Source organism: Passer domesticus, chromosome 18 (genome assembly GCF_036417665.1).
Source record: "Passer domesticus isolate bPasDom1 chromosome 18, bPasDom1.hap1, whole genome shotgun sequence".
In the NCBI taxonomy this organism is placed as follows: domain Eukaryota; kingdom Metazoa; phylum Chordata; class Aves; order Passeriformes; family Passeridae; genus Passer; species Passer domesticus.
This window is the reverse complement of record NC_087491.1, coordinates 9,861,592-9,879,588: the sequence shown is the minus strand read 5'-3', so window position 1 is coordinate 9,879,588 and position 17,997 is coordinate 9,861,592. Positions and strand designations below refer to the sequence as shown.

The 17,997-nt window shown below is 50.2% G+C and overlaps 2 long non-coding RNA genes across 2 annotated transcripts; one reads left to right on the top strand and one right to left on the bottom strand.

Moving 5' to 3' along the window:
* Nucleotides 1–2,841: 2,841 nt before the first annotated feature.
* LOC135283182 (uncharacterized) lies at nucleotides 2,842–5,158 on the bottom strand. The gene is made up of 2 exons (XR_010349040.1): nucleotides 4,776–5,158; nucleotides 2,842–3,749 (listed from the first exon to the last, which is right to left on the bottom strand). It is a non-coding gene; the product is annotated as an uncharacterized LOC135283182 (long non-coding RNA).
* Nucleotides 5,159–10,792: 5,634 nt separating this feature from the next.
* Nucleotides 10,793–17,137, top strand: LOC135283183 (uncharacterized). Its single transcript, XR_010349041.1, has 3 exons — nucleotides 10,793–10,881; nucleotides 13,054–13,224; nucleotides 16,751–17,137. It is a non-coding gene; the product is annotated as an uncharacterized LOC135283183 (long non-coding RNA).
* Nucleotides 17,138–17,997: the final 860 nt, after the last annotated feature.

The following is a 17,997-nucleotide window of genomic DNA, read 5'->3' as shown; positions in this document are numbered from 1 at the left end:
AGCACCCTGGGATAGTGGAAGGTGGGATTGGATGGCAGGGGGTGGGACTGGATGAGCTTTAAACTCTCTCCCACCCAATCCAGTCTGGAATTGTGTGAAATGGAGGCAGAAGAAACCCTGAGCATCCCTGTGGAATGGGTGAAGGGATGGGGGGAAGCAAAACTGCATCCAGCCAAGGAGCTGAGCTGCTCCCTCTGCTCTCCTGAGCATCCACCCCATCCTGTGCATGCTCCTGCTGCTGTGGGAGGGGTGGGAGCTCCTGCAGCTGCATTACCTGCAGGGCACGAGGGCTAATTGCCAACCACACCGCCAGCAAATGGCTCTGCCACAGCAAAGTGTTATTGACTGAATCAGAGTGCAGGAAAATGGCCCATCCCAGCTAAGGTAACCTCCTTTTTCTAAATGGTTAATCTGCAGCATTAGAGCTGGTGTGTTAAAGGAGGTTTAGGGCAATTTAATAGCTCATAAAACTTTATGGTCCCAGTTGAAATTGGAGTGATAACTCTGGAGTGTAAAGCTATACTTTGCTAAATGTCTCCCTTAGATTTTTTATTTTATTTTATTATTGGAAACTTAACATCTGCTACAGCAAAATAAAACAGAACCATTTGCACTGTTGAGAGACGTGAGCATTCTGCTTCTCTTCATTCTGTTTATATGTTTATTGCTTAAAACTTTGGCGTGGATATTATCCTTGATTATTAAGATTTCAATCACTCCGAGGAAGGGAGAGATAAAATAAGCCAAAATAGAGCCGTGATCAGCTCCACTTGTGGGCAGAATGGAAACCAACAGGATGCCAAATCACAGACATTGATATTGTTTGGAGTCTTCCGAAATTTCCATTAATGATTCCTTGGCCAATTTCTGCCTGTAGCAGTGCTCCATAAAGCAGCACACAAACCACCATGGGAAGGGAAATGGGGTGGATTTGGAAGGTGCTCCCCCTGTAACAGTCCCTGTTTTGATGCTTCAGTTTCCCCAGATGTCAAATGCTGGTGGCTCCTCCGAAATGGAGACCTGGAAACTTCATCCCAAAGGTGAAGGGAAGCCCTGGGAAGCTCCAGTAAATGCCAAAATCTGTGGCTCTGCTGCTTTTCCCGAGTCCCAGCATTGTGAAATTCTCTACAATGCCCAAAATATTATTTTTTCCTCCCACAAGTGCCTATTTGCTATTCTTCCCCAATTCCTTTCACCATAAATCTCAGCTCACACTTCCAAGCCACGTATTTAAGGGGGGAAAAGTACGTTTCTAAAAAGAGCCATGTGAGAAATGAACCAGGGACTTACAGAGCCAGAACAGCCACAATTTACGTGGAAAATGAAATTAAAATATTGGTGAACTCCAACCAGGAGGGGGTCAGGGAGCCCAGCACAGGCTTCAGGCCCTGGGGAGTGTTAAAGGAAGTTTGGGATTTATTCAAAGATCTTTGTGTAGAGACCAGCTTAGTCTGCTCTGCCAGCAGTCAGCTTTAAGCCTGGCTTTAATCTGGTGTCCCTTGCCCAGCACAAATCCCAGTGCTGCATTACCTGGAGCCCCCGGGAGCTCCTGAAGTGCAGAGAAATGAGATTTCCCTGCTGCCAGCAGTCCCCCAGAGGATGCCCTCTGTGATTCTGTGTGTTTAATTGCCACTTGGAACAGAACAAAGCCCTTCTGGCACAGCCCAGGGTGTTGAGCACAGGCTTGAAAGGCCTCGTTCCTGCCTGCCAAGGCCCAGCTCTGGTATGTCCCAGACTGGCCAGAGTGTCCAACACACTCCTCTTGAAAAGCCACTTCCTCACCCCTCCCCTGACTCGTTTTCCATGCAGAGATCCCCCTATTCCTTTCAATTCCACCCCAATTTTCCCTTTTCCCTGCAGAGATCTCCCCATTCCTTTCAATTCCACCCCAATTTTCCCTTTTCCATGCAGATCCCCCTATTCCTTTCAATTCCACTCCGATTTTCCCTTTTCCGTGCACAGATCCCCTATTCCTTTCAATTCCACCCCAATTTTCCCTTTTCCATGCAGATCCCCCCATTCCTTTCAATTCCACCCCAATTTTCCCTTTTCCGTGCAGAGTTCCCCCATTCCTTTCAATTCCACCCCAATTTTCCCTTTTCCCTGCAGAAATCTCCCCATTCCTTTCAATTCCACTCCCATTTTCCCTTTTCCCTGCAGAGATCCCCCCCATTCCCTTCAATTCCACCCCAATTTTCCCTTTTCCGTGCAGAGTTCCCCCCATTCCTTTCAATTCCACCCCAATTTTCCCTTTTCCCTGCAGAGATCCCCCATTCTTTTCAATTCCACCCCAATTTTCCCTTTTCCCTGCAGAGATCTCCCCATTCCTTTCAATTCCACCCCAACTTTCCCTTTTCCGTGCAGAGTTCCCCCCATTCCCTTCAATTCCACCCCAATTTTCCCTTTTCCCTCCAGAGATCTCCCCATTTCTTTCAATTCCACCCCAATTTTCCCTTTTCTGTGCAGAGATCCCCCTATTCCCTTAAATTCCACCCCAATTTTCCCTTTTCTGTGCAGAGATCCCCCTATTCCCTTAAATTCCACCCCAATTTTCCCTTTTCCCCTCCTGCCACGTGCAGGACAGCTTTGCAGTGGTGTTTTCCCGTGATTCAGCAAATTTCAGGGCAGCAGCTGAAGGGTTAAAGAGCCTCTCGTTAAGTTGCCCCCAGGGATCCTTTCCCAAGCCTCAGTCCTGGCCTTTGCTGAAAGATTTCCTCCTTCCCTGAGATGTCATTTAGGCCATTAGGGGGATCTTTTGCAGGGAATAATGCCTACCCCTTACACGTGGTCCCCCTTAATTAGTAATTAGGATAATGCAATATTGAAAAAGCAAGGCACAAATTTAATTAGTTGTGTTTTATTAGAGTAACTAAGGAGAAGGCCCCCGGACTCCACGGAGGGAGAGGGATCGATGCTGAACATCTATTTTCACTAGAAAACAATTGCAGCTGACGGGCTGTCTGTGGGGGAAGCCACCCTCAGCCTCCATCCCTGCCTGCCCAAGGGAAGGGGCAGCACAGGGGCCTGGAAAATAAATGATCAATACCTCCAGAGAGGGTCTGTGAAATTTCCAGAGTGGATATAATGGGAGCTGACACATAGCTATGGGGAGATGGCCTCCATTGCTCAATTAGCTCATTAGCTTTTAAGCTCTTCTGGCTCCAATGGTGGCAGAAGAGCTTGGGGTTTGCATTTCTGTCCTTTTTTGGGGAGTTGGTGAGGCTGTTTTGCAAGGAAGCCCCTTCCCACTGCCACCCTCTGTCTACCCTCACCATGTGTGCTCAGTGTCTGCTGGAAAAAGCCACCATGTCCCTTTTTTTGAGGTCTTTCCCTCCTCTCAGCGGGGCTTGGCATCCTCTGAGATGAAACAACACTCGTGTTTGCTCTGCACACCCTTCTGGTGGGGATCTTGAGAGATGTTTCCTCCTTGGCAGGGCTGCTGCTCACACAACCCTGCCTTTATTGACACGCTTTCATCTGAGCACAAAACCTCCCACCTGGGCACACGTACACACCTGGCACCAGTGACAAGGAGTCAGTGAGTGCCACCTCTTTGCATGGCTCAATAAAGCCACCAGACAGTTCCCAATCTTGGCTTTTCCTTCCTCTGCTTCTGTTCCATAATTGTTCTCCAGCCTTGCTGCATCTCGTTGGGTACGGGGAGCAGGGCCCTGCTGGGCCAGAAACTCTGCGTGGTGAAATAAAGGGACTTCATGCAGGCACTTGTAGCTCAGGCAGGAAGATAAAAGCTGGAAGAAATGAATTATTCTTGTCTGGTTATTTGAGAGACAAATAAAAGGGCTGCTGAAGGTTGCAGAGAGCAGGAATGGCCACAGTGCCGAGGGTCCCAGGCCTTGAGGGCAGCAAAATTAGACTCAGACCCATGTGGGCTTGATTAGAGGTCAGGCTTCAAAATAAAACCCACCAGCAATGGTAAAGATAAAATAAGAACTCACACAGATTTCTCAGCCTGGCTGCTTGAGCCAGGAGAGGGATGGTGTGGCACAAAGGGAGCGGGGTGTGACCCAGCCTCCCCACGGGCTGCTGCAAACAGAGCCTCTCTGGATATTTAATGCTCTCCAGCACGATTTGGTACATGGAGATCAGTCAGCCTTTGATAAGATCATAGCAGGAGGACAGGAGGAAATTGCAGTCTTGCCCAATGCTTGATCTTGTGCTGCTGAACCTGCTGTATCCCAGACGTGATGGTCCAGCCTTAATGGCATCATATTAAGCTGAGACAATGCAGCCCCGTGACCTTGTGATGCTTGATAGCCACGTGTGCTATTTTAATGAAAAATCGGGGCTTAACTAAATGGCTGAGGGCTGGCTGTTAGCACTCCGAGCCAAGAGGAGGGAAAAGGAAGGGAATTGGGATGTAATAGCCATAATCATCCCTCAGCCAGTGACCTCCTGCTCCTCTGATCATGGCCTGTGGTGCTGCTGGAGAGGCAAACCCAACAGGGTCTGTGCACTCAAATTTGGGCTTGGGCCTCAGTTTCCCTCAGAAAGAGCCAAAAAATCTGCCACTGCCACATCACTGGGATGAGCTGGGGGCAAAGCACAGCTGGATTCAGAGCTATTCCCCCTTGCTCCAGCCTTCTCCATAGTAATACCTCTAGGAGCAGGGACTGGGATGGACACCCCTTCCAGGCACACGCACTGGTTTCCTCCCCCAACAAATTGAAGCTGTAAATATCGATAGCCTTCTCTTCCAGGGCTTTTTAATGCCCTCCCATACTTAGGAACTATTAAGCGCACCCATCATTACTAACCTGCGAAGTAAATGCGTCCTAATGGGCAGGCGAGCTACGCTGGCCCCAACAAATCATCCCTAATGAATAGTACCTGGCACATCCATCACCCTTAAACGCCAAAGCAAATCCATCTGCGTTAGCCGCTGAAAAGAGCCAGGCAGATCTCGCCCTCCCTTTCTTCCCGAGGCAGGGGAGGCTTTGGCTGGCAGCACGTGAGCCTGGCTGTTTCCAATCTTCCCCCCATTCCTGCAGTCAGCATCTCCCAGGCGCATTTCTCCATGGCCGGGCTGCTCCCGCACACAATGCTCTGGCAGCGGCATGAAAGGCTTTAAATAGAAACCAGCGTTTCTCCCTCGCGCTGCACACAATGCTCGCCTGACCCTTCGCCGACCTCACCCTCAAATCTGGGGTTCACAGCCCCAGCCTTGAACCCGGCTCTGTTTTTTCATGTTTGGCCTCTCTATTTCCTGAGGTCAGGCAGCCCACCGCTCCATTAGCATGAAGCAACTCAGGGCTCATTTGCCAAAACTGACATCCTGGGAAAGTCCTGATGAATTTATGAATTAGGGGCTACAGATGCCAGTAAAAGAATTAAGGATTTATTTATTTATATGCGTATTTATTATTATTATTTGCAGGAAATCGGCTGGGATGCTGCTGTTTGCTTTTTCTGAAAAGCACGGCCAGCCTTGAACGCTGTGTCAGCAGCAGTTTTCTTTCAGAGAGGAAAAAACACATTTTTTTTAAAATATCTGTTTTAGGGGTTGGTTTTTCTGGGGGTTGTTTTTTTTATTATTATTATTATTTTAGGTTTTTAAAGGAAGGGCCTGAGGAAGAAAGTTCCTGGAGCAGGAAGCTGAGGGAGCCAGGCCGGCATCCCGGCGGGGCGAGGCGCTCTCACCTTGCGGAACGCGGGGATTGCAACACCCCAGCAAAGAGGTAAAATTTATATCCCATAAATCACATGTCAAGTGCCTGCGAGGAGAGGTCATTAAACAGATGTATGAGGCAAGAGGCAAAGTCCATCCATTTCAGAAGACGCTCCCAGTGTCAGCAGCTCTCCAGAAGTCTCAAGAGGCAGAGGGATCCAACCGGCACGGCAGCAGCTTCCCTGATGGTCTCTTATTTATTTCCTCCTCTATTTATTTGATGGCATTTTCTTTATTGGAAAAAGTTCCTGGGCTTTGCTCTCCCCTGTCGCAGCTGGCCGGTGCAGGGGCTGTGGGAGGGGAGGGGAGGGAGGAGGGTGGCACATCAAACAGCTCGGGAGGGATGGAGTGATGGATGGAGGCTACCCTGTGATTAATAATCAAACCAAGAGCTTTTACTGGGCGTCATGTGGAAAATGTGGCTTTGGAAACATTTGTCTTCATCCCACAAACAACAAGTGGTGTTTCTTTCCCTTTCTTTGTTTCTCTCCCCCCTGCCCCCCCCCCCCTTTCCTCCCTTCCTCTCCCTCTTTTTGCTTTTCTTGCCCAGAATCACTGATTAAAATCTTTTCCATGCTTTACCTGCTCCAAGTGGCTCCTGTTCTGGTTTGATTTATGCTTTGCTTATCTCAGGCTTCAGTGGAAAAATAATGACCAGATAATAAAGAGCACTAAGTAGCTTTTCAAGTGACATGGCATCCGCCGTGGGACTGGGTTCTGCAGGAGCAGGGAGGGAAAGGCTGGGATGGCCTTGGGCCAAAGCAGAGGGAGGAAAACAGAGGATAACGGGAGGACAACCACAACCCCGGGCCAGTGCTTCCTTAGTGGGTGACAGCTCGGGACACCCTCCAGTGGATGCCTCATCCCTGACCTGCTGAGGGGCAGGACACTTCACCAATGGATGTTGTGATTTCCCCAGGGCTTTTGGCCAGGATTCCAGGGGCTGTTTGTTCTCCCAGGACAGGGGCTTCCCCCAGGCACACTCATCAGGATGTTCCTCCCCACCTCCTTGTTTTCTCCTGGACAGACCCAGCAGTCAGAGAGGAGACCCCCAGCTCCAATCTGAAGCTGATCCGGGGTGCCCAAACCCCTCTCCCTCCTGCAGCTCTGGGTCTTGCTGCTCCCAATGGATCTGCAACAGCTCCAGACCCACCAGGCTTCACCCACAGCAGCCGGGATCAGGCTGGGACCTGCAGGTTTCCCTGCCTCATTCCTTGCAGGGTCACAGTCTCCCTGCTGCAGCTTTCCCCAGCCCTTTTCCCAGTGTCATCTGCTTAAGGAATCGCCATTAATTCCAAGGTAGGAAGGAGCCATTGTTTACTCCACGCTCGGGGAAAAGGGAATGGTTTTGTTGCCAAGGAACTATTTTTAATTGTAATGTGCATCCAGCATGGCCAGCGAGGTGGCTGCAGTGTGGGAATAGCAGGGAAAGGGGTGGAGGCTGTAGGGATGACAGCTCATCGTCCATCCCACGGAAAACCTCGAGGTGACACACAGGAGTGTTCCCTCAGCCTGGAAAGCAGCAGCAGCCTGTCCCTCCCAGTCCACATCCCCAACAAATCATCCCCAAAATGTGCTGCTCAGCCCAATTTGAAGGGAAGAGGAGACACAAGCCAGCGCAGGCCTCGCAGCGTGAAGTGATTGCCGAGCAGGGATCGCACAGCTCCCTCCTGGCTTTCAATAACCCCAAAAAATAAACGCCTCTGGATTGCCTCCATGGAGCCAGGGCTGCGTGTGGGTGAGGTTGGGGGGGAAAGCAGGGATGTGCCCGTTTCTTTGCCCCCTGTCCCTGGCTGGCAGCCAGCCCCTGACACCTCTGGCGGGGCCGGGCTCTATAAATACGTGTGCATGACAGATCTGGCACCGCGTGTTCCTGTAAGTGATGTCATCTTTGGGGAGTTACTTAGCAACCGTGGAAAATGTTTTGGAGGCTCTAATTTTTCAGCATGGCAAAGCCATATATTTATGCAGCTCGGCTAATCAGCTCGCTGGCGAGGCAGCCCCGATGAGCTCATTTTCTTCATCATTATTTTATGTGAATTGGGCTTTTAGCACTAAAGAGGCCACAAAGATTTAATTCAAAAATGTGATTGCTTTATGTTTCCAGGGTATCATTAACATGGCATCTACGCAAATAACCATGGTAACAAACTGGTAATTAGTACATATATGGCACTTATTATTAATACAGAAACAGGACAAGTTCCAAATCAGCACAGATTACAGTACATTATTACCATAGTAATTACCTGCAGTAACACACACAAATTGAACTAAATGGCCAATTGAACTAGAGTGAATGGCTTTTTATTCCAGTCCCTAAATAATGTGCATTCTTGGCTGAGTAGTTCAAGGTAAATAAAACTGTTTTTAATTTATTGCCCAGGGTTTTTTCCCCCCCTTTGGTGGAAAGGGCTGGGAATGGCAGGAGTCAAGAACTTTTTTTTTATACTGTGCTTACAGTATAATTATTGTGCAGGCTAAACCATTCCTGATTCCCAGAGAAAGACAAAGAGGGGCAAAAGTTATTAGTTTATTTTATTAGCGGGTTTATTTCTCTAATTTCAGCCATGAAGTAATGTTCAGTGTATCTACAGGACTCAATGCCAAATAAAGTAGGGTCCAAATCCAGTCTTTCAGTCCCTGGGTTTGGCTTTTTTTAATTGAGAGAGAAGGAATATCTGCATTTGGAGTAGGTTAGAAAACTGAACTTTTTGGAGATGAGCACATTTATTAAAGTAATGAAAAAGCAGGGGTTTGGCCTAACCCTTCCCCTATGGGTTTGAGGTACATAAAAGTACTGAACCCACAAACCCTGAGTCAAACCCAAGCAGCCAAATGCACTGGCTGGAGCCAGCAGTGCTGGGATCAAGCCAACCACCAAAAATAGAGGAAAAACTCCACATTTCTTCTTATTCTCTCCATTTTGCTACATTTTATTAGTCCTATCCCAGACCAGGGAGGGATGGAAACCTTTTCTTTCTGAGATCCTGGAGATGCTGAACACCCTGGGCTCGGAGCACCAGTGGCAGCAGACTCCCAGCCCTTTAAAGATTAAATCCATCCCTCCATCCTAAGGGTTTTTTTTTTTCCCTTTCTAAATGGAAATAACATTCAGAGAGACACTTTCAGCAGGAGTCTGTCTGGCCTCTGTGTCTGCAGTTTGCAGACCTGGGAGCAGGAGCACACATTGCACTCACTCCTCCTGTTTGGGGGCACCCCATCCTGCAGGTGCATGGTTCAAGACCTCTTTTTTTTTTCTTCTTTTTTAACCCAGTTTTGCCTCCTGAAATGATTCTCCTGGGTTGTCTGGATGATGATGATTTTACCAGCCACCACTTTCTTGGGAGGGCTTTCTTCCAGCTGACATTTTTTCCTGTCCAAAGCCACACCGAGCAAGTTCTCAGCATGCAGAAGTTCCTTGCTCCCTCTCAGAGGAGGTGCCTCCCCTCTCCCCAGCACCAGCAAAATTAAAATCCCAGCCATTCAGAGACGGTTTTTTTCCTTCTCTTTCCTCAGACAAGCATTAATATTTCCACTTGCTGTGGGGAATTCAGACAGCACCATTCCTGGAGCAGCACTGGATTGGGTGCTTTGGGATGGAGACAGGCAGTCTGGGAGGGCTTCAGCAGCTGGCACAGCCCTGGAGAGCATCCCACACATGGATCTGCATGAGGGAAAATGGGGGACCTTCCCCAGCAAACCCCCTTCACTGTGCTCTTCACCCATGTGCTTCTCCTGGAGAATTGCAATTCCTTTATCAGGTCCATCTCTCATTGTATTTCACCTTCCTCAATTCATAAGAAAATTATTATTTTAGCAGGCAGGCATTTAATTAAGTTTCACTGTGTTTGCTTTGGCTCTCACAGCATGGAAAATCTCCTTTTAACAGCCATCCCTTGAGCGTGGGTTCTGATCAAGCCAAGCTGGATGCAATCCCTTCTCCCAGCAGTTCCCTCTCTCCTTCCAAACCCTCCGAGCCCCACTGGGGTTCTCCCAGCCCTGCCAGGAGCACAAAAAAAAACCCCTCTCGAGCAGGCAGCGGGAGCTCAGCACTGCTTGGCATCGTGGCTGCTGCCCACTCCTCCCCTGCACCCCTGCCTGACTCACAAACTTCCCACTCCAAATTAACACCCATTAGGGCTGATTTCCATCGCGCTGCTCCCACGCAGCCGCAGCACAGCTCTGCCTGGCTTCAAAACAGCCGTGGAGCTGGGTTTTGAGGCTGGGTTTAGCCCACTTTTGTTTCCTGGTGGGATGTTGCCCTCATGAGAGCTGAAGGCATCTTTTTTTTTTTTGGGGTGGGAGCACAGCAGCTGCCCCTGAGGAGCTGCTCGCTCCTGGGCTGGGTTGCTGCATCCAGCAAGTCCACAGAACTTCAGTGCTAGGGTTTAGTAAAATGCTCTTTTTTCCTCTGCAATGCCACGAGCAGCTCATCTTTGTGAGGTAATTAAGAGCTGCTGTTGATGCTTTGGTTTAATTTAGGAAAAAAAAAATCAAAACAAATTGGATTTGGTATCCTCAGCTCCCTGCCCTGCTCTGCTGCCAGCCCTCAGGGTCCCTCAGGATTTGGGACCTTTTGTCAGCCTGGGCAGAGGCTCAGGAACCCCCCTGGCATCAGCACCCAGATCATGATCTGCCTCCCCCACTTGGGATGCAACATCTCCCCAAAAAAACCCTTTGGGGGTCCTTAAAAACCCCCAAAAGGCCAGAGCAGGGCTTGATTTCCCCTCTCCCCTCCTGTGCCCTCCTCTCCCCTCCTCTCTGCTGTTTTGTTTTGCAGTTGCTGCTGTTGCCATGCCATCTCCTTTTGTTGCTATGGATTAATAGTGTTTTTTACTTATTTTTATGTATGTCCTGAGAACATGATTGCTTCATTTGCCCTGCAGGTTTGTGGGCCTGACAGGCATTTCCACATCGTCACCTTATCTTAATCCAGTTCTGGGCTGCTTGCAGGATAAATACCTGCAGAAATACCTGTTCCTGGGGAGGTCTGGGACAGGTATTTGTCCCAGCAAGTGGCCGGGGTGGGAGTGGTGGGGACACACTGTTCCTGCAGCCTGTGCTGGGCCCTCTCTGATGTCACAGGGCTGGTTTTTATCCAGCCCAGGATAACCCCTCAGGAGGCACCAGCGGAATGATCTTCCAGTCCTGGGTGGAAGGATGGGCTCCAGCTGTCCCTGATGGACCCCAAGGTGACACAGCTCAGGGATTGCATAAAATACATTCATTTATTTCATTATAATGGCCATTGAATCGGGGTTTGTCCTCCAGCTCTTTCCGTCCCTGGAAAATCCAGATCACTGGAGAGGGACCAGGAGTCCCGAGGGAGGATCTGAGCTGTGCCATGGGAGAACCTTTGGTGTCCAGCATGGAAGGTGGTGCTGGGAGCGAGGCTGTCACAAAAAAAAACAGGAACAAAGTGTTTCCCAGTGGTTTAGGAGGTTGGTTTGTGCTGTGGAAGCAGAAGACTCAGCAGATCCCAGACATTCCTGTCCCACAAACCCCAAGGGCTGCTCCGCCACTGCCCGGGCCACCCCTGCAGTGTCCTTGTCCCCAGCCAGGCCAAGAGGAGGATCTGCGTGAGGAAAGCCCTGCAGACCTGGGGTTTGATTGTGGGGAGCACAAAGGAGGGATCAGGAGGGAACTGCTCCTGTCCAGCTCCCCACACACCCCTCGTGGGGCCACCCTGTGCTACTTTGTCAAGTCAAACCTTTCATTGCTCTGTGGCTCCATTTTCCTCATGTGAAACAGAGAAAAAATCCATCCTTTTGCCCCATTATTGAAAACTTCATGGAAGTGATTTCTTCTTCTTCTTCTTCTTTTTTTCTTTTCTTCTTTTCTTCTTTTCTTCTTCTTCTTCATTTTCATCTTCTTCTTTGTCTTCTTCTTCCTTCTTCTTCCTTCTTCTTCCTTCTTCTTTCTTCTTCTTTCTTCTTCTTTCTTCTTCTTTCTTCTTCTTCCTTCTTTCTTGTTCTCTCTTATTTCTTCTTCTTTTCTTTTTTCTTTTTTCTTCTTCTTGTTATTGTTGTTATTTTTATTATTAATATTAATGTTAATATTAATTTTAATATTCATATTCGCATTAACATTAACATTAATGTTATTGCCCTTGGCTCACCACATCCCTAATGGATATGGATGCAGGGACACAGGGATCAGCCTCTTCCCTGCAGCAGTTAATCTTTCCTCCATCCTCCTGGTCCATCTCCCAAGCAGTCCCCAGACAAATCTGCCCCCAGAGCCATGAGCCTCGGGGGTCCCTGGCTTGCACACACCAAAGAGGAGCTGGTGACATCGTGGAGATCACAGCAAACATCAGCTCTGCCTCTCTGGAGGGGGGAACACGAGCTCCTTGCAGATGCACAGCTGCTGGGGCTCTCAGTGACACGAGGGCCGAGGGACATTCCAACCATAACATCCTGCAGCCTCCCTGCCACCAGACAACGAGCTTTTTATTAGGGGAGGAATGTGTCTTTAATGAACTGGAGGGGTTTAACTCGTCAGGGGGTGCTGGGGACGGGGTCCACCGCAGTCATTTTTGGCCAGGCTGTGGTGCTGCCTGTCCCTGGTGCCCCACCACGCTGCTGGGAGGATCCTCGCTCTGCTGGGCACCCTCCAGGCCCTCTTCCAAGGGGTGATCCACCCCCATGGTCATCTCACCTCTCTGGTCCTGTGGAAATCCATCCTTGTCCTGCAAGGAGAGGGGTTGGAAGCTCCTCTGAGCCCCTGGAAGTGTCCAAGGCTGGGAGGATCCTCGCTCTCCTGGGCACCCCTCTTAGAAGGGGTGATCCACCTCCAAGGGCATCTCACAGCATCTTCCCTCTGGTCCTGTGGAAATCCATCCTTGTCCTGTGGAAATCCATCCTTGTCCTGCAAGGAGAGGGGTTGGAAGCTCCTCTGAGCCCCTGGAAGTGTCCAAGGCCAGGCTGGGTGGGGCTTGGAGCAGCCTGGTCCAGCAGAAGGTGTGCCTGTCCATGACACGGGGGTGGAAGAAGACCTTAAAGGTCTTTTCCACCCCAAATTCTGTGATTCCGTGGTGAGCGAGGCTAAAATCCTCATGGCACAGGAGCAAATCCATTCTGCCTGCCCCCATCAGTCCCTGTGTTTGTTTGCACAAACTGGGCTTTGGAGGTAGAGGAGTTCCATGCTGATAAATGTTTTCTCCAGTTCCAAAACCATCTTCCTCACTGCTGTGTGTGTTTATGCGTGTGATCCCATGGAATTCTGCAGGGTTTGGAACTTTACTGGTGTTTTTTTAAGGTTTTCTTTCACCCTGTTTTAAAGCAGCACCTGAGGGAAGGTGATGCTGAGAGGTTGCTCCACCACAGAGTAACAAATCTCTCCCTTTATTTATCCTCACTCAGAGACTTCCAGCCCCCTCTGAAGGGCTGTTTGCTGTCATCAATCCTGGAGGAGCCCGTGGGGGCCAGGAGAGGAGTGACACCAGAGATTTGTCCTATTGATTAACCCGGGATGGGAGGAATCAAACACCAGGAGCAGACAAACACCTGGGAGGAGAGCAGGGCAATTGTCAGGTTTGCTTTGCAGCTTATTGGGTTTGGAAGGTTTCATTTTTCTTTTCCTACCTGGAGGCTGAGAGAAAGAGGTAAAACTTTCCTAAATTCCTCCTCGTTTGAAGTTCCCCAGTTAACACCACACGCCAGAGAGAAAAACCCCCCTCAAAATCCCCCCTCTGCCTGCCAGCCACGAGTGAGATCTCACATTATTGCCTCTGACAGCTCTCATTCCTCAGGCACTTTCTTTTTCCTTCCTCAAAGGAGGAGGGGGAAAAAATATCAAAGGTTTCCAAACCTGAGCACCTTCTGAGACTGCAGAATGCAGCCCCATGTCTGGAGGGATGCTGGGAAGCAGGAGGGAGGATGGATTCAGTCCTGGGGAAGAGTTACACATGTTTGCCATTGCGTTTGCCTTGGGCCCTTGGAAAATGTTTGTAGCTTTCAATTAATCTCATTAGTTTGGAAGTAGACGGAGGGGCGGAAAATCAAAATAATTTCATGGGGAATTCTCTTTAATAGCTTTTTAAAAACATGTAATTGAGAGAGGTGCTGGTGGAAAACATTTTAATAGTGCTGAAATCAGTGGAGGGGAAGCAGTAAGGAATGCTCAGGGAAAGCCTCGTGTGAGGGGAGCTGTGGGGACAGGTCTGGGACCCTCAGCCAGGTCCCTGGGCTCTGATAAGCCCTGGGAGAGCCCTGCTTGCCTTCATCGAGTCAGCTTTTCATTCCCTTTTGCTGCTGTCCCGGGTTTGCAGGCTGGAAGGGGTCGGTGGTCCCTGCAGTTTGCTCTGCCTGGCTCACTGCTGTCCCCAGGGTGCTCTGGTGGCACTGGGGTGCCTTGGCGTGAGGACAGAGCCTCCCCTCCATCCCTGGAGAAGGGACAGAGCCTGCCCATGCCCTCAGGGCACAGAAACATCTCTGCCTCACAGAAACAGCCCCAGCATCCCCCCAGAGAGCCCAGCACACATGGGGACATGGAGCATCCACCCCATTCCTAATTCCCTGCATCCCAAACACCCTGGGAGAACCCAGCACACCCTGGGGACACGAGGCATGCTGAGCATCCATCCCACTGTTAATTCCCTGCATCCCAAACACAGCTTTCCTAAAATCCTCTAATCCTATCGATTCCCACACCTGGGACACGAGGCATGCTGAGCATCCATCCCACTGCTAACTCCCTGCATCCCAATTAACCAGAGAGGGAGGACCGTTCCCTGAAAGAATTATTTTTTTTTTTCCAGGAGCATCCTATGGCAGAGACCCCGACAGCCAAATCCACCCCCAGCCCCACTCTGCCCCTATTCCAGCAGAGCTGCGCCCTCCGCTGCAGGCTGAGCGCTTAATTGATTGGATTATTTCCTAATTAGCAGCGGGGTGCCCGGCCGGGGAGCGCTCCCCGGGCCGCTGTTTGCAGAGCTGCCGTGATTCATTCCTGCCGTGTAAAAGCGAAATCTGGCTCGGTGCTTTCCCCGGGGTCCGCTCGGCGCCGCGGGGAGGCAGCGCCAGGCTCTGCCCACCTTTTAATTCGCTTTATTTCCCCTGGTTCCGCACAGAGTTCGCTTTGCAGAGTTTAACCAGCCCGGCAATTGCTGTCACAGAGGGGAGGGACGTGGCACCGACACCCCGAACACCTGGCTGCTGTCCCCAAAGGGTTCCCCAGGGTGAGGACACGCTGTCTGGTGTGTCACACACCTCTCTCCATCCTCCTCCACGCCAGCCTCTCACTCTGGGTGTTCATCCATCCTCCCCCAGCCCAAGCCAGCAGGCAGGGGAGGGGCAGGCTGCAGGATTAGACACACTGTGTCCCAAGATGATATTTTTAATTACCCCCTTGCTGTTATTTAATGAGAATTTGGGAATTTGGGAGGAGAAATATCTCCTAACATCACAGTGCCTTGCCCTAACCTTAATGCTAACCCTAATCCTAATCCTAACCCTAACTCTAACCCTTACCCTGACCTTTTCCTGATGTTTTTTGCCATTTTGTTCCTGCCACCCTCCCAACCACTCCCCTGAAGGACATCAAAGAGTAAATTCTGCCAGGAGCATCATCCCCTGCAGCAGATCCCGGAGGTCAGAGCAGAGTGGCCCCAGGGTGTGAGATGCTCAAACCACCAGAAGGAAAAGGCTTCAGGGTGTGATTCCAGGCTGGATAACCCCAAACCACCAGAAGGAAAAGGCTTCAGGGTGTGATTCCAGGCTGGATAACCTGGCAGGGAGGACACTCAGATCCTCTGGTGCTCCATTAGCAGGCTCCACCAGGAGCTGCTGAGCCGAGGATGCACCTCTTGACTCCTCAGCAGCCAAACCCGTGTGTGCCTCACTCAGAGGCGTCCCAGGGGCACACACAGCATAACACCTCTCCCTGCCAGCTGCACAAAAGCAGGAGAACATCCCAAAATAGGCATCCAAGCTGCACAAAACCAGGAGAACATCCCAAAACAGGCGTCCTAGGTTACTCCGTGCCAGGGCTGTTGAGTGTGGAGGATGCTGTGAGGTGCCCAGCACGGAGGGGAAGCTCCTGCAGCTCCCAGGGGAGATCCTGGCTGGATGCAGGGATGCAGGGAGGCAGGGAGGCAGATCCTCCCCCACAGTGTGGCCTCTGTGCTGCCAGTGCATCGATTGTGCTCCATGTAGGTCAGGCCACGGAGCTGTGAAATGGAGCAGGATCCCCCCCTGTCCTCCCTCCCAAGCCTCTGCATGCCCAGCCCTTGGCACAGGGCAGCCCTGGCTCCCATCCTAGAGGAGAAGGGCACTGCCCTGGGGCTCGGGGCTGGTTTGACACACACAGTGTGTGTCCAGCTCCTGAATATCCCCCGGAGCAGGAGGAGGGCTCAGAGCTGGGAGGGGGAACTGAGCGTGACCCAGTTCATGGTTTGTGTCGATACAGCTGGCACTGCTCCCTCCCAGCTCTGGGCAATGGATGGGCCTGGAGCAGCTCCCAGGGAAGGGCTTTGCTCAGTGCAGCATCCCCTGGGAGGAGGGAGCTGGATCTCCCTCGTGTGGGTGCTCCCCTGCTCGTCTCCACGGGTTGGAGGGGGTAGGAGGCATCCCAACCTTCAGCCTTGGGAGCTGCTGGTTTTGTCCACTCAGCCTTAATTCCTTCTAGAAGCCTTTATCACCCCAGGAGGAAACCCAAAGCCTCTGGTGCCCTGGGCTCCTCATGGGCTGGAGAGCTGGGAGGAGAGGGAGGCATGGAAAGGGAGAGGGAGCAGAGGAAAAACTTCGTCAAACAAACAAACAAACAAACAAAACAAAAAACACCACAAAAAAAACAAAAACAACAACAAAAAAAACCAACCCAACAAACAAAAACAAAACAAAACAAAAATTTAAAAAATTTAAAAACCAACAAACCCAAAACACAAACAAAAAAAAAACCCCAACCCAACAAACAAAAAAAGGCAAAAAATTAAAAAAAAAAAAAAAAAAAAAAAAAACCAACAAACCCAAAACACAAACAAACAAAAAAAATTCCCCACTCAGTAGTTCAGAGCAAACTTTGTACTAGTTGAAGATTTGACCTTGTGTTCTCTCCTAGGAACAAACAAGAGCAAAAGGAGGATCATATTATTTTGCCTGAAATTTGGAGTGGATCAGACCCCTGCTGTTCCAAGCCCCTGCAATGAATGGCTATAAACAAGATGCATTTCCAGAGAATGAATTAAACACTGAGCCTGAGTACTGACTGTGTTTGAGAGATGTTTATTTGTCCTTGCTCCATAAAGAGTTGCACAAGGACTTACTAAATTTTAACCCCACACTGTTCTTGGGTAAATAATGCCTCTTATCCAACGTCAGGAGTGCTCAGAGCTGAGATAAGCTCAGGTTGGCTCGTGCTCTCTGGAGCATTCAGCCTCTTGGAACCAGCTTCCCACAGACCCCAGGGCATCCACATAATTCCCAACAGCCTCCAAACCTCTGGCAGCTTTCTGCATTTTTATGCCAAAAAAGTTTTTTGGAGAGAAGTGCAGCAACTTTTATCTCAGCTCCTCTCCTTATTTTGGAAAGAGAAAGGGGGACAACCCATGAAAAAGTGGTGATAAACTGTGCCGGGAGCTGTGCTGTGACTCCCCAACAATCCCTGTCCCCAGTGCCACCACCACGAGGAGCAGGGGGCTGGAATGAGGTGACCTTTGAGGTCCCTTCCAACCTAAACCATTCCATGGTTCCATTTGCCGCTGTCCATCCCTTCCACAGAGATGGAAATCGTGAAGCTTTGAGAGCTTCCTCCATCCCAGCCCTCTCTGTCCCTCCCAGCATCACTGGTGAGCACACACACACACAAAAAAAGGCTGAAAGGGGATGAGTATCACTGCAGACTTTCTGTCTGCTTTCACTCCCAGAGTCTGCACAGCCTTGTGCTTTTGGACCATCTGCTGGCATCCAGTGGGATGGGGAGTCAGGTCTGCACAGCCTCAGCATCCAAGCAGGGAGAGCAGCCTGGAATGCAGAATTTCTGGGGGGAAAAAAATGGGTTTTGCTGCTCAGGAGGGAAAAGCTGAGTGAAAGTGGTGTGAAAACCAGCCCAGCCTTCTCCCCCTCCCTGCTTTCAGGGGTGTTTTGTGGTGTTTCCCCCACTTTGGGGGGATGCAGCCACAGGATGGGAGATGCTGAATGTGATGCTCCCAGAAGAAGGATCTGTGCCTTGTAGAAACATTTCTGAACTCGTGTTTGTTCCCTCTCCTGGGTCTGGGCAGAATGTCAAAGCCTGCTCTGAGCTGGAAATATTTTAAGACTAGCACTCACTGGAGACTGAAACAATGGCAATTCTTCAGCTACTGAGGC